Source organism: Urocitellus parryii, chromosome 4 (genome assembly GCF_045843805.1).
Source record: "Urocitellus parryii isolate mUroPar1 chromosome 4, mUroPar1.hap1, whole genome shotgun sequence".
NCBI lineage: Eukaryota > Metazoa > Chordata > Mammalia > Rodentia > Sciuridae > Urocitellus > Urocitellus parryii.
This window is the reverse complement of record NC_135534.1, coordinates 77,384,851-77,399,053: the sequence shown is the minus strand read 5'-3', so window position 1 is coordinate 77,399,053 and position 14,203 is coordinate 77,384,851.

Here is a 14,203-nt window from a genome sequence, read left to right as displayed (position 1 = left end):
CAGGTCTGCCTACCTTGCAGGCGCGGGGCGCTGGGCCTGTTCTGTCTGTCGGTTGGTTGCAGGTCTACCTTGCAGGCGCGCGGCGGCTCTGCCCCTCCCCCAACCGGGGCGATGTGTCTACCACACTGGCAGGCTGCTGGTCCTGTTCTATATTGATGGTTCTTGTGTTTCTGTTTGGAAAGATAATTCTCCCCTATTATGAATTCTTAGGTCTTGACTTTGTGGATCAATTTGAATTTTTCATTCTGGTTTTCAGAGTCCCATTATTAGACCAGCCCCAAGGTCTAATACAACCAACTCAGCACACTGTAAGAGTTTCACTTGCAAAATGACAGAGTTCAATTATATAAATTTTTATTTAGTGTAAGAATGTGATTGCCTGTATCAGAATCAACTGGAGGACATATTTGACACACAGAGTTATGGACATCCCTCTCAGTCAGAATTTATGGGTGGGTCCTGGGTGGGTCCTTGTACTTTCAACTGTTGTCAGACAATTTTGCCTTTTAGCTAAGTTTAAAATCTATTTTTGTGGATACTGTGTAATGTTCTTCCCAGTTTAAGTATTCTATTATAAATGATAAAATAATTGAGAAATTCAGCCACCATGAATTTTTTATGTAAGAAAGTTTATGTTGAGCCAGTGGATCTTTAATTTCTAGGGACACATTTCCACTTGAGAGTGACTCAGTGTTGAATGTGGTTGAAGTAAGTTTATCAAAAGGGCAATCTAACTAAGCATAAATTTAGATTTGCACAGTAAGTCCCAAGTCCTAAAAACTTTTTAAATACATTATACATTTCAATTCTCCTTACAAGCCCAGAAGTTATTAGGGCAGAGATTATCATCTCAGGTTTGCCATGAAGGACTTGGAAGCTCACTATCGCCATGACTTGCCTACTCATAATTTGGTGGGTACACAGGCAATATCAATTATGGTCTTCTAAAATTGTAGAATTTCAAGACCAACTCAGTCCTATTGTACAAAGTCTTGAATTGGATAAGATCCCTGGGAGAGTCTCCTTAAAGTTTGAGAAGCATGTAGTTATGTGATTTCTCTAAGCTCCAATATCAGACAGAGTTCATGGTGAACAATACCATAAGAAATGAAGAGATCATTTACACTTCTCTTGAAGGGTCAGTAACTTAACAGACTCAGTCTGAGTGTCATTTGGTTGGTGAGAAAGATATAGGCCACAGGCAGGGAGACAGGGCTGTCAGCAGCCTCACCCTCTGCCCCAGACAAGGAGCAAAAAAGAGGCAAAAGTAATAAATCATTCTTCTTAGAGGTGATCCAGAGAACAAAGCTCATTTCTTCTGACAGGTGAGGGATTTGCATGTCTTTCAGGGTGTGACCTTGAGCTTTTTATCCCAGTGAAACAGAAGGGAAGAAGATTAGGGAAAAATTGAGAATATGACATTATCCAACCTGTAATTAATCAAATTCTTTAGTTGGCTTTGATAAACTCCAGTGGTTTTAGAAAAGAGAACACTTCAAATCTTTCCTGTTATCTCATGTCTTTTCTTGATAGCTATGATTTATTGGAAGACTATTCATTCCTTTATTTAGACATTCATTCTATAAACACTTACTGAGAATTTACTCATTACTCCTTGAATATGAAAGGGCACAGATTCTGTTCTTATTTTGCAAAGGGGAAGAAAATCAAATAGGAGGGTATTTTTAATAATACATTTTAAATAATACATTTGTTCATTTCACCACATGTGGAAACATTCTGTGCAAAATTTATTCCAAATGCTCTTTCTACTAACAGGTATCAAGAAGATTTTAACACTTTTGTTAGGCAACTGGCCATCCCAGTGCATCTGGACAAGGAGAGGTGATGAGCATCTCTCCCATCACACCATCAGAGGTCATATGAAGAGTGGTGACTCCCATTCCAGCCAGCAGTAAGTAGAAGTCCCCACCTGAAGTATCAAAAAGGCCACGTGGGGAACTGGGCCTCTACCTCCACTTAGGCAACAAATCAGTTCCTTTCATGCCTCTCTCTGCTTGACTAATGCCAGAGAAAATCAACTAAAATGGAAGTTTAATTTCATAATATAAAATGAAATTGTCCAGTTTCCAATTGAAAATAACTCACCATATGAAGAACTAGGAAGATCTCAAACTGAATGAAAAGACTTGACCGATCACATCAAACATCAGAGATGTTAGAACCATCTGACAAGACTGTGAAGAATCCATGATGACAACACTCCAATGATAGATTATGAACATGCTGAAACAAATGAGAGAAACAGAGAGTCTCAGCTAAGATATGAAAAACTTCAGCATATAGAAGATACAGTGAGGACCAAGCGGAAATTTTATATCTTAAAACAAAAATACACGAAAAGCACTGTGTGGATGGCTCAACAGCAGAATTTTACAAATTAGCAAAACTGAATGAATTCCTTGAAAACATAAGTGATCACAACTAATTTCAATAGCTTTTAAACTATTAATGAAATGGTTTATTCTTGAGACTTCTCTGAAGTCTCAAGGCTCACATGGTTTCACTAGAGAATTCTTAAAAATATTTATAGAATTAACACCAATTCTACACAATAACTTCGAAAAAATAAAAGAAAATAAATACTTCCTAATACATTTTATAAAACCAATGTACTATAACATCAAAACTAACCAGAAACAGTACAAATCAAAGGATAACATACACAAAAATACTCAACAAATACTTGGAAATAAAATACAGTAATATATAAAAAGAATTATACACTATGACCAACCAAGTAGAATTTTTTTGAGAGATTTAAGGTCAATTTAATATATTAAAATCAATTCACTTAATTCACCATATTAACAAGACAATGAAGAGCAGTTAGTTGATTATATCCACAAAAGCAGAAAAGGCATTTTATAGAATTCAGTATTAACTCATGAAAATAACTCTCTAAAAAAAGTAGCTGCCTAATAAAAACATCTATAATAAAACTTACATTTTTCATAATTAAATCCTGAATATTTTCCCCAAGATAAGTAAAAAGACTCTTGACTCAGTTCAACATACTGTTGGAAGTTCTAACTAGTGCAGTAAAGCAAGAAAAGGAAATAAAATGTATGCAAATATGAAAAGAAGAGATATATGTAATGACATGATTGTTTACACAGAAAATCCCAAGGAATCTTAGGAGCAAAATGAAAATTGAAGAACAAAAACCATCCAGAACTGATAAGTGAGTTCAGCAAGATTCTCAAAAACAAGTTAAATATTAAAACATCAAATATAATTTTATATACCATCAATGATCATGTAGGCACAAAAAAGAAAAATGCAATACTATTTACAATCACAAAATATACAATACTTATGTGTAAACATAAAAAACATTCATAGTACTTATAGACTGAAAATCACAAAACTTTGAGAAAAGAAATCAAAGATTGTATTTTCTCACCAGAAAGGAATGTTCTAGCTAGCACCAGCCAAGTAAAACCTAGATAAAGACTGTGATGAGTCTAAGTTGCACACTTATCATTCTGGCCAGGGGCTGAGAATAGAACACAGAAATACTCTACAGATGAAATATATCAGTTCTTTCCAAATTAATGTAATTCTGATTACAATCCCAGAAATATATTTTATAAATATAAAATAATTCTAGAATTTATTTTGGACAGTTGATAAGCTAAAATATATAAAACTATTATAGCAAAGAAGAATTAAGTGGAAAGAATCAGTACACCCAAATTTCAAGACTTATTGTTTAGATACAATAATCTGTGTGTAGCACAGAGGGAGTGTGCTACTGATGGAGAGATAGGTACATAAGTGAATGAAACAGAAGAACTCAGAGATGGATCCATACAAGTATACCAAACAGATGTTCCAATTAAGGTGCAAAACCAATTCAGTGGAGGAAAGATTGCTGTTTTAACAGATAATGCAATTAGACATCCATAGGCAAAAATCAATTTACTGGTTAATTGATTTAATTTAATTAGATAAAAAATCTTAACTTTTTAATACTTCTATAAAAATTAATTAAAATACATTGTGGACTTAAAATAAAAATAAAAATATAAGATGTTTATAATAAAAAACATAGAAGAAAATCTTGAGAGCACTAGAGCTAGGCAATGTGACACCAAAATTATGATTCATAAAATAAAAAACAATGGTAATTTGGAGTAGATCAAAACTTTAAAAGTTTACTCTGTGAAAGACCTTGCAAGGGACATGAAAAGACAAACTGCAGAGGAATATATTTGCAACCCATATTTTCAATAAAGGGCTAGTCTCTAGATTATATAAAGAGTTCTCAAAATTCAGCATAAAACAATTTGGAGGCTCACGGTTTCAGAGGTCTCAATTCATAGACAACAGGATTCATTCTCAGGGCTCAGGGTGATGCTGAACATCATGGTGGAGTGTGGTGGAGGGAGGGAAGCAGCTCACATGATGACCTGGAAGCAGAGAGAGAGAAATCCACTTGCCAAATTCAGATATATACCCCAAAGCCACGCCCCCAACATTCCACCTCCTCCAGCCAACCTCTACTGCCTTCAATTACTACTCAATCAACACCATCAGGTGGTTAATTTGCTGATTGAATAAAGGTTCTCCCAACCCAATAATTCCTCCTCTAAACTCTCTCACTTTGTCTCACATCTGACCTTTTGGGGGACACCTCACATCAACACCATAAGGAGAAGTGAAGTAATATTTTACCAAAGAAGATATACAGATGGCAAATAAGCACATGAAAGATGTAAACATCATTTACCACTAAAAATGCAAGTTAAAACCACTCAGAGAAAAAAGCCTCAAACAGTGCATACTGTTTTGTTCTATTTATATAACATTATTCAAATGACAAAATTATGGGGGGGAAAAAGAATGGGTTTCTGGATGTAAGGAGTAGAGAGAAGTAGGGATGGGAGGTGAGTGGGCGTGACTATAAAAGGAATGCATGAAAGATCCTTGTGGTGATGGGGATGATATGATGCTTAGATATGTCCATGTCAATATCCTGATTGTGATTTTGCAAGAGATGTCCACTGGGGGAAACTAGGTGAGGGGTAAACCGGATCTATCTGTATTGTTTTTTTCTAAGAAGTAACAAAATTAATTTCAATAAAGAATAACAAACCTCCACAGAAATCTGTGCTTAAAGGAAATCTTCCCCATGGCATAATTTTGAATGAGAAAATAAGTCTGGGTAAAGAAAGTTGACTTATTGAAAACAATAAATAATTTTGAATTTTCACGGGAAATTCTAGGAGAAAAGCAGTAAAGAGATTAGGAAATGAAGAAAAAGTGGATGACATGTAGAAATTCAAAATCTGAGGGCCAGACAGATAGTTGGAAGACTAAAAAGAACAGATGGGAAAAGTAGTAGACTTGGAAGATGTACAGATTGAAAATTTCAATTCCTTGGGGCCTGAAGGACAACAAGCAGAACTACAGAAGCAGGTTGGCATTGTATGGGAGTACAACCCCAGTTCAATGTATTTTGTGCTAATATCATATTTATATTTTCCCAGATATTGAAGTTAATTGGATCAACTTTTTGTCATGAGGCATAACATAACTATTGGTGGAATTCCTACCAGGGTACATATGAGGTTAGCATATAACTCACTTATTTGTCTTCTTTCTCCATCTGTTATGATGACATGGCAGAAATAATTTCATTAGAAAATCTGTAATAATCATACTAAATGAGATGAGGGTTGGGAAGCCTCAAGCTGAGGCCTCAACATTGTTTTAAATGATACATATGTAAGTAATAAATAGGCACTTCTCATTGCATGTATTTTCCCCTTAGTCATTCAATGTTTGTTTCAGGCATAGAAGAATGCTAGTTGCAATTGAAATACACAGCAATATTTTAACATAGAAGACATCTCTATTAATGGTTATAGTCCAGACCTTCAATGAATGGCTCAGGAAGATCACAGATTAATTCAGGGAGGTGTTGGAATATTACTGACTTTTTAAAGAAGACATTTAAATCAGGAGCAGAGATGTTGGGATGGAGGAAGTTTTTTTCAGGTATTATTTCCTATATTGGAAAATTCCAGTCTTGGTAGAATTTCTTCTCATGCCATTGGTGCATCAACTTAAGCGAATGGGAAATGTGTTTCTTCATGGAAATTGAAAATTCCAAATTATCTAATTAGCTTCTGATTTTTCTTCTTCTCCTTCTCCTTATTTCTTCTCACCAGGGATTAGAACCAGAGGTGGAACCACATCCCCAGCCTTTTCTATTTTTTTTTTTTTTTTATTTTGAGACAGGATCTCACTAAGTTATCCAGGGCTTTGCTAAATTGTTGAGGCTGGCTTTGAATTTGCAATCCTCCTGCTTCAGCTTCCCAATTCATCAGGATTACACGTTTGTGCCAGGGCTCCCAGCAAGTTAGCTTCTTTCTAAGCATTTGATTCTGTGTTTAAACAATGTTACCCAGCTCTATCCTCTTTCCTCGGCACTGCTTCATTTCTTACTTCTGTGTGAGACACCAAGGACGCCTCACATACATCATCTCTCCCTGTCCAGCAGTTCAAGGAGTCTGGTTTACTGAAAACAGAAGTCTTCAAGTTGCATTTCTCTGGGTGGACCTGCCTTGGAACATGAATTCATTTTTAAACCACCCTGTGTCAAGCAGGATAGAATAAGGTGATTAATCTAGATTGCACCAGATGTTGCACTCTTGAATCCTACGAGTGAAATCAACTTTACCTGAAAAACATGAGATGAAAATGGGCAAGTAGTGGTTCTGAGGAAAACAGGGGGCACCAGTACCCTGGTGGAGGGCTGGATTTGGGAATACCACAGCGTTCCATTTCCTTTAGAGTCATGCTGAAGCAACTCTACCTTGTTGCTTATCTGTTGTGCATCTATTCAGTTTCTCCACTTTCAAAATGCCTAGCAGCTGCATGGCTAATTTGGATCTTGAGTCAGCTTTTTTGTTGTTGCTGAAGATTCATCTTTGTTCTAAGATGATCCTCCATACTCGACACTGTGGGTGGTGCGTAACAGACTGTGTTGTTGCCTTTTTAAAGGCATCGATGGGGCTCTTGAGGGAAAATAATTTAGCAGACTGTAGAATCTGTGTACTCATAATTGCAACCAAGATGCCTTGACTCCAAATTAAGAAAATAAAAATCCAATAAGATGACCTATCCCTAGGTCCCTTTGCTGCTGATTCTCAAATTAGGAGTGTCCAATTTAGAAGGTCTGAGCAATGAGTACAGTTTGGAGCCTGAGACTTGGCAGTCCTTGAGGTACAACTAGATGAGTCAAACAGTTTTGCCTGCACACTGAACTACCATCTATGCTCTACTTATGCAGAAAGGGTGAGGAGGACACTTAGAGATGGGATCTAAATGATTGTCTCACATATAGGAGAGCAAGTTCTGGAGAAGGTTGCAGGATTGTTACAGTAAGTGGATGATACCAGAATCCAAGTCAGTTGCCCCTAATTTTTCTGGGCAAAAACCCATTAAAGCAATAAAAGGGAACTCAGGAAGCTTGGTAAGATGGCAGAAGCTGAGGTGGCCATGCTGCTAGAGAACAAAGCAGACTGGGCCGCCATCCTACCTAGACAGAACAGAAACCCCTCCACAAACCTCTCTCTCCCAAGCCTTTGTGCTATGTTCCAGGTTTATGTTCTTTCTCTACAGGCATCTCTGGGGATCTCTGAGAGCTCTAGGTCATTGCATTAAAGCCCAAATCCCTTCATTAGCAAATCTTCACTGTTTAAGGCTACAGCTGATAGGTCTGGGGTGACCTTGGATTTAAACTTAGGAACCTGGAATTAGGACACATAGTGAGCAATTTGCACCCAAGAAGCAGAGCTTTAAAGTCAAGTAAACACAAAACTTCTTCAGATTTTCTTGATGATCCAGTTATATAATAAAGCACAAGGTTTCCATTATCTTTCACTGTTCCTCACTCACCACTCCTGTGCATTATCCAAATGCCCTACTTTTCTCCTCTTCTCCTTTACTTCTGACTCCTTTGCTTACAGCAAATGGAGGTGCTGCTTCTTTAGTCGGAGAACATATGTACACCTCATTTTGTTCTTGCTCATCAGTTAAACAGAAGCAAGAAGTATAGATGCGTTCTGTGTACTAGCTAAGGAATAGATTACAGATGTCAAAAGTTCTTAATATACTTGTTAATTGAACACATACATTCCCTCTGACTCCTCAAAGCTAACAGAAGGGACTGATACTATGGGTAATCCAAATATAATTTCTGTTTGGCTTTGAAAATTGTTCTGTTCTGACATTTGGATACTGGTGTGCCTGGTGTTCAGGGAATTCACAACCTCGAAGCAGCCATATGGTACGGAGTGGCCAGCAGCCTCTGAAAGAACAAATGATTTCCCAATATCACTCCTGCTAAAAGCCTCCCTGCTCTGGATCCCTGTTGGTGATGAGCAGAAGCTTCTCAGTGCAGAGAAAATCCTCAGTCTAACTGTCCTCACCCTCCCATTTTGCACCACATTCATTTTCTTCATACAATAAGGATGACAGATATGATGAAAGGGACTCAAAACAGAAATAGAAAGCCCAAACCATCTTGCATCTTCTCTCTTTTCTCCCCCCCTTCTATAATAAAATATATTGTTATCACTGGCGACATGAAATTTAAGAATCTTAGAATTATATATTGATCTTAATGGATTATATTGGGATTATTATTGATCTGATGGTTCTAAAAATTAAAATTAGTCAGTTAAGATAATTTTTCAAAAGATTGTTTGAAATTCAACACAAATTGTTTGAAAATTCAACTTTTCATTCAGATTAACTTCAATAGTTAGCATAGATTCAAGCCAGGAAAATGTGTGTTTAATAAGAACGAGATGCACAAATACATATACAAAGATGTCTATGTTATATTGTTTAAAGGAAAGAGCAGGTTACAATACAATTGTGTAAAGCATTATGTCTTTCATGAACTCATTAACTTATTAATTAATATAATACGTTTTTACAAGTGTAAGAAAAAAATCTATTAGAAAGCAGTCCACCACATTATTAACAGTGGTTACATCTGCAGGACAGAATTGGATGGATAGGGACAGGGAACTTTTATGGTGTATTTTACATCATTCAAAAAAACAGTAATGAGTGATTTCTTGTTACTCGGTGTTCTCACTTTCATATTAAGACATTGAATATTTTTGCAACTCTTTGTGGTCTTATTTTTTAAAAGTTAAAAATTTCTAAAGAAATTTTATCTAAAATATCTTTTACCCACTTTCAAATTTCTAATAACCATTATTGGTAATGTTTTAATAAAAAGTGGGATTGTTTTATATCCTATATGCTTTACTCTTTGGTTTACTTTTGCTAACATAATTTTTTAGGCAGTTTGTTTTGACATTTACTTAAAATTTTAATTTTAAATTAGATATAATTTTACTTAAACACGTTTTTAAAATTTCTTCGTGACCAAAATCATACACAACAAAAATGACCTTTTTTAATATTTAATTTTTAGCTATAGGTGGACACAATACCTTTATTTTATTTTTATGTGATGCTGAGGATTGAACCCAGTGCCTCACTCATGCTAGGCAAACACTCTACCTCTGAGCCACCACCCCAGCCCTAAAACTGACCTTTAGGGTCACCAGGTTACAAGAAGTACATGTCTTTGGGAAGACCGTATTCAGAAGAACTTTCTAATGTATAATTGACTTTAAGAATACATGATCAGATGCACAGACCCTCCACAAGTATTTTTATTTTATGTAAATCAGTCTTGAGATGAATTGATTTTATTTGATAAACCACTATTATTAACATGGCTTTGTCAGAAATTTCTTACATACATGCAAGTTCATATGCCACAATGTTATTTAATGTCTTCCTTCTGAGCCGGTTCTTTGTGCTGTTGGCTCTGTCTCCTCCACCACTGCTATCCTATGCTATTCTAGGATGCATTCAAAACAAAATAGACCATCCGGGTCTCCCTGGGAAAATAGAGGATGTATAAATGAAACTGGTGGAAGACAGAGCTACTGCTCAGGGTTGTGGTTATTCTTGGCATGGAAGGATGGTTCTCTTCTACAGAATGCTTGGTTAGGCCTGTAAAGAATATCTGCCTTTTGCTCATCCCCATTTAAGGAAGCCTGCCTTCTCAGCAGCAACAGCCCCAGACTGTTACCTGCCAGCCCAGTTTGCTTTTCCTGATCTTCATTTAGACCCACCTACAATTGGCATAGCATCTCTCTGAGGGACTCTGGCCTCCTTATATTTTCTCAATTGACAAATTCTTTGGGACTGAGAATGCAGGGAAATGGTATTACTTGATTTATTTAGAATTAAAGTTGGAAAATCTTGAAAAGATTGTTTAGGTCAATCTTGTTTATAGATGAGGACCTGAGACGTCAAGTAACTTTCCTGAAGTCGCAAAGCTTTGTGATGGCAGAGTTGGAACTTATCAGGTGACATCCTATTCTCAAGGCCAGAACTATTTTACTACATTTTGTTAACAATAGTTTTGTTACATTTTGTGGGTTTTTTTTAAGGGAATGCAGTAACTTTTCTGAAATAAAAATCAGGAATATAGGTTTGGAGATTTGGAAGAGATATGAAAGAGAAACTAGATCAAGAAAAACAGAATGAAAATGAAAGGTTAGTGATCAGACTGGCAAAGAAATAGTGGAAGTTTTTATTGGCTGGGTCTGTCTGCTCTTTATCCATTGGCTGGATCTCTCTGCTCTTTAGCCATGGATGATAAACTAACTCTGCACTAAAGGTCAAGTGTGGGCTGCAGGTTATGATACTCACTTATTAGGATACATGAGAATGGTAGGATGGGTAGAGCTAGGAAGACATTCCAACATGAACAATTTTCACTTATGACCTTGCAGTTTCCTCCACAAAGATCTCCTAAACATTGGATAGTAGACACTAATGTTAACAGAGACCTTAGATAAGTCCATATTAAAATCAATATGAAAAATCCTTCCAGATTAGTCCAAATAGATAAATGCAATAAACTTTGGTTTCATATCAGCAATGGGATAATTACCTCTAGAGAAAGTTGATTTCCTTCATGTGCATAGTCATCTGCCCCTGTAACATGTGCTCTTTTGTTGTTTTCCTGGGAATAAGACTATCTCTTGGGACTTATAAACTGATCAGTTCAGGCTTCATGTTTCTTAATTTTGTAGCCAACCAAGAACATGTTCATTTGAGATCATTGGTGCTTTTGCTGAATGCATGGATTAAATAAACATTTATTATGTCCTTATTTTATGCCCAGGCTGTACTAAAAGCTAAGAATGTTAAAAATATAAGAGATTGTCTAGCTTATTTCATGATACAGTTATTTAGAAAAAAACACTTGGAATGCAAAATAATCAATGATGAGCATCATAAAATGGAAATATAGATAAAGGAATGAATGAGGAAGCCTAACACCATGTTTGGTAGATAGTAGCTGCTTCATAAATGTCTACAGAAAAATAAACTTATGGGTTTGACAGAGAGGGGAAGGTGATTAGAGAAGTTTTGGAGATAAGCTGATATTTGAATAAAACCTCTGAAAACTAAGAACTTATGACTTTGTCCAATTAAGAAATTGAACTCAATTTGGCCTTCTAAATATCTTGGGATTTTGAAAATAGTGAATATAAAGTTTGGTGGATTTTCAAGGCAGAAATCCTGTCCCCTTCTGGTTTTCTAGTATTCCCAGTGAGACAGGTGAACTGCAATGAGCAGCAGATCCTTTGCTCTCCTCAGGTCAGAAGGTCACTATCCATACTTCCCTAGCACATGCACCTTCCATGGGTCCATCCCTGTCTTCTACATGGTTGGAAACAAAATATGGCATCATCCCTCAAGGCGGACACAGTACCCAACCAATATGTAATTATGTGAAACTTCCTCTTTACCCTACATAATTTATATAAATACATGCTAAACATTAGAGCCTAGGCATATTCACATACACATTTGTATATATAACAAGGGGAAGTGTGGTGCTGTGGGAAAAATGTGGTCTTTGAAAGATGATAGACACTGGTTTAAGCTCTACTCCTACCACTTATGACCCATGGAACATCAATGATCATTTTCTGTTCCTAAGCCTCAGTTTCCTCACTTGTGAAAGGGGAAAGAATTCTTATCCCACAGAGAAGTTCCAAGAATCCTCTGATGGAATACATATAAAATACCTTTGTCCCTCCAAGGTAGAGAGAGCTTTGCTTTTACCTCTCAAAATCTGTGTCCTGGGGGAGCAGAGTCCCCTTTACTCCAGATGTGTTATGATTATTAGTTCCTCTCTTGTCACTATGCTACCAAGGTCCTGTAAGATTAGCTCAAAATAAAAGTAGGTACCAGTTAATGCCCCAGTGTTAGTCCTCAAGCAACCATTTTTCACAAACCATCTCACACTTCCTCATAGATTCTACATCATCTAAGACATATCTGAGAGGGTATTGTTTGAATCCAAAACTATGTATGTTTACCTTTCTGCAATGGCCCTTTACAGGCAAAGGGTTCACACCACAGGTGAAGGTTGATGTGACATGGGAAAAGGGCACAGGTGTCTGAGGCATGAGTATTTTGAGTTCAAATAAATATATTGACAAAATTATATGGTTCTATTATGTGCATATGCAAAAATGTAACAAAAAAATCTCACTATTATGTATAATTATAGTGCACCAATAAAAATGTGGAAAATCTATAATTTTCAAATAGAAAATCTAGATAGATAATGTTTTAAAATTAAAACAAAAGATTTCTATTACTTGAAAATTTCAATTACTTGGCAAGTTAGTCACCCAACCTCTCTTCTCATTAGTCAGCTAAGGAAATGATATATACCTCAAAATGTATTAGAGGATTAGCTCAAATAGACTAATAAAATATAAATATGACCAAATTTCATTTAGTGGGCAGGAGAGAGAGAGAGAGAGAGAGAGAGAGAGAGAGAGAGAGAGAATAACTTTATTTTCCCTAGCCTTTTTTTGTTTTGTTCTATGAGATGACAGAAGGCCTAGAGATGATTAGTTTTGTCCTTTTGATCTTCTCTCTAGACTTCAGTTGCTTTTTATGCCTGGGGGAGATAGATGTAATGAGAAGAATAACCAGCTAGTATCTGCAGAAAAGTCAACTTTTATTTAAGGCTACGAGTCTTCAACTACAAAACTGAGATCCAATGCTAACTTCAAGGTATTTCCATGAGAATTAAGTGGGACAGCATCTACGCAGTGCTTTGGTTAGAACAGGTCCTTAATTGATGGCAGTGATGATTATTAATGATATCATTAACTACATCTACAGTACTCTACAGTACCAACTCACCTCTTTTCCTTATATAGCTACAGAATTATTGGTTTGCATTATAAATTGCATGCTTTTAACATCACCAAAGATACACACACGCACACACACACACACAGAGAGAGAGAGAGAGAGAGAGAGAGAGAGAGAGAGAGAAAGAATAGAGAGAAGTTTTGCTTGTTGGAGCAAGCTCCAAATACCTTCTATTTACTGAACTGATCCTGTCTGCTTGTGTGTTCCCCCATTAAGGAATTAAGTTTATGCCTAAGGTTAAAAGAAATGAAGAAATGTTTCTAATTCAGGAACAGAATCTAAAAAGATTTTTTTTTGTTGTTTTTGAGGCAAGGTCTCATTAAATTGCTAAGGGCTTCACTAAATTGCTCAGGCAGGCTTTGAACTTGTGATCCTCTTGCTTTAGCTTCCCAAGCCACAGAGATTACAGGTGAGTACCATCATGCTCAGCAGAATCTAAGATTTTTTAAAAGTACCCTTATGATTCTGGAATATATTCCATGAAAGATAAAAATGAAAGGGTAATCTTCTTGATAAAGAAGTATCTTTTAGGGTTTCTACTTAGCCACATCATTTTAGAATATTACCCTCTTCTGATTCTACCTGCAAAAGCAGAAATATTATTATTAACCAAATAACAACTGTGATTATTTCTACCACTCCAGCACTAGAAACCCTTGTTTAAGATTTATATAAAATTAGTCACTTTTCAAATTTCTCATTTGGAGGGGAACATCTACAGAGTTTAATCAGTTGTTGCTTACAGTTCATGTTAAAATTAATCAACCAACCACATAATAGTTGTGACTATTTCTCCCTTCCTTCTTTTCCTCCTTCCTTCTTCCTCTCTTCCTCCTTCTCTTTCTCCCTCTTATCCTCATCCATTGTTCTCCTTTCCATCCTC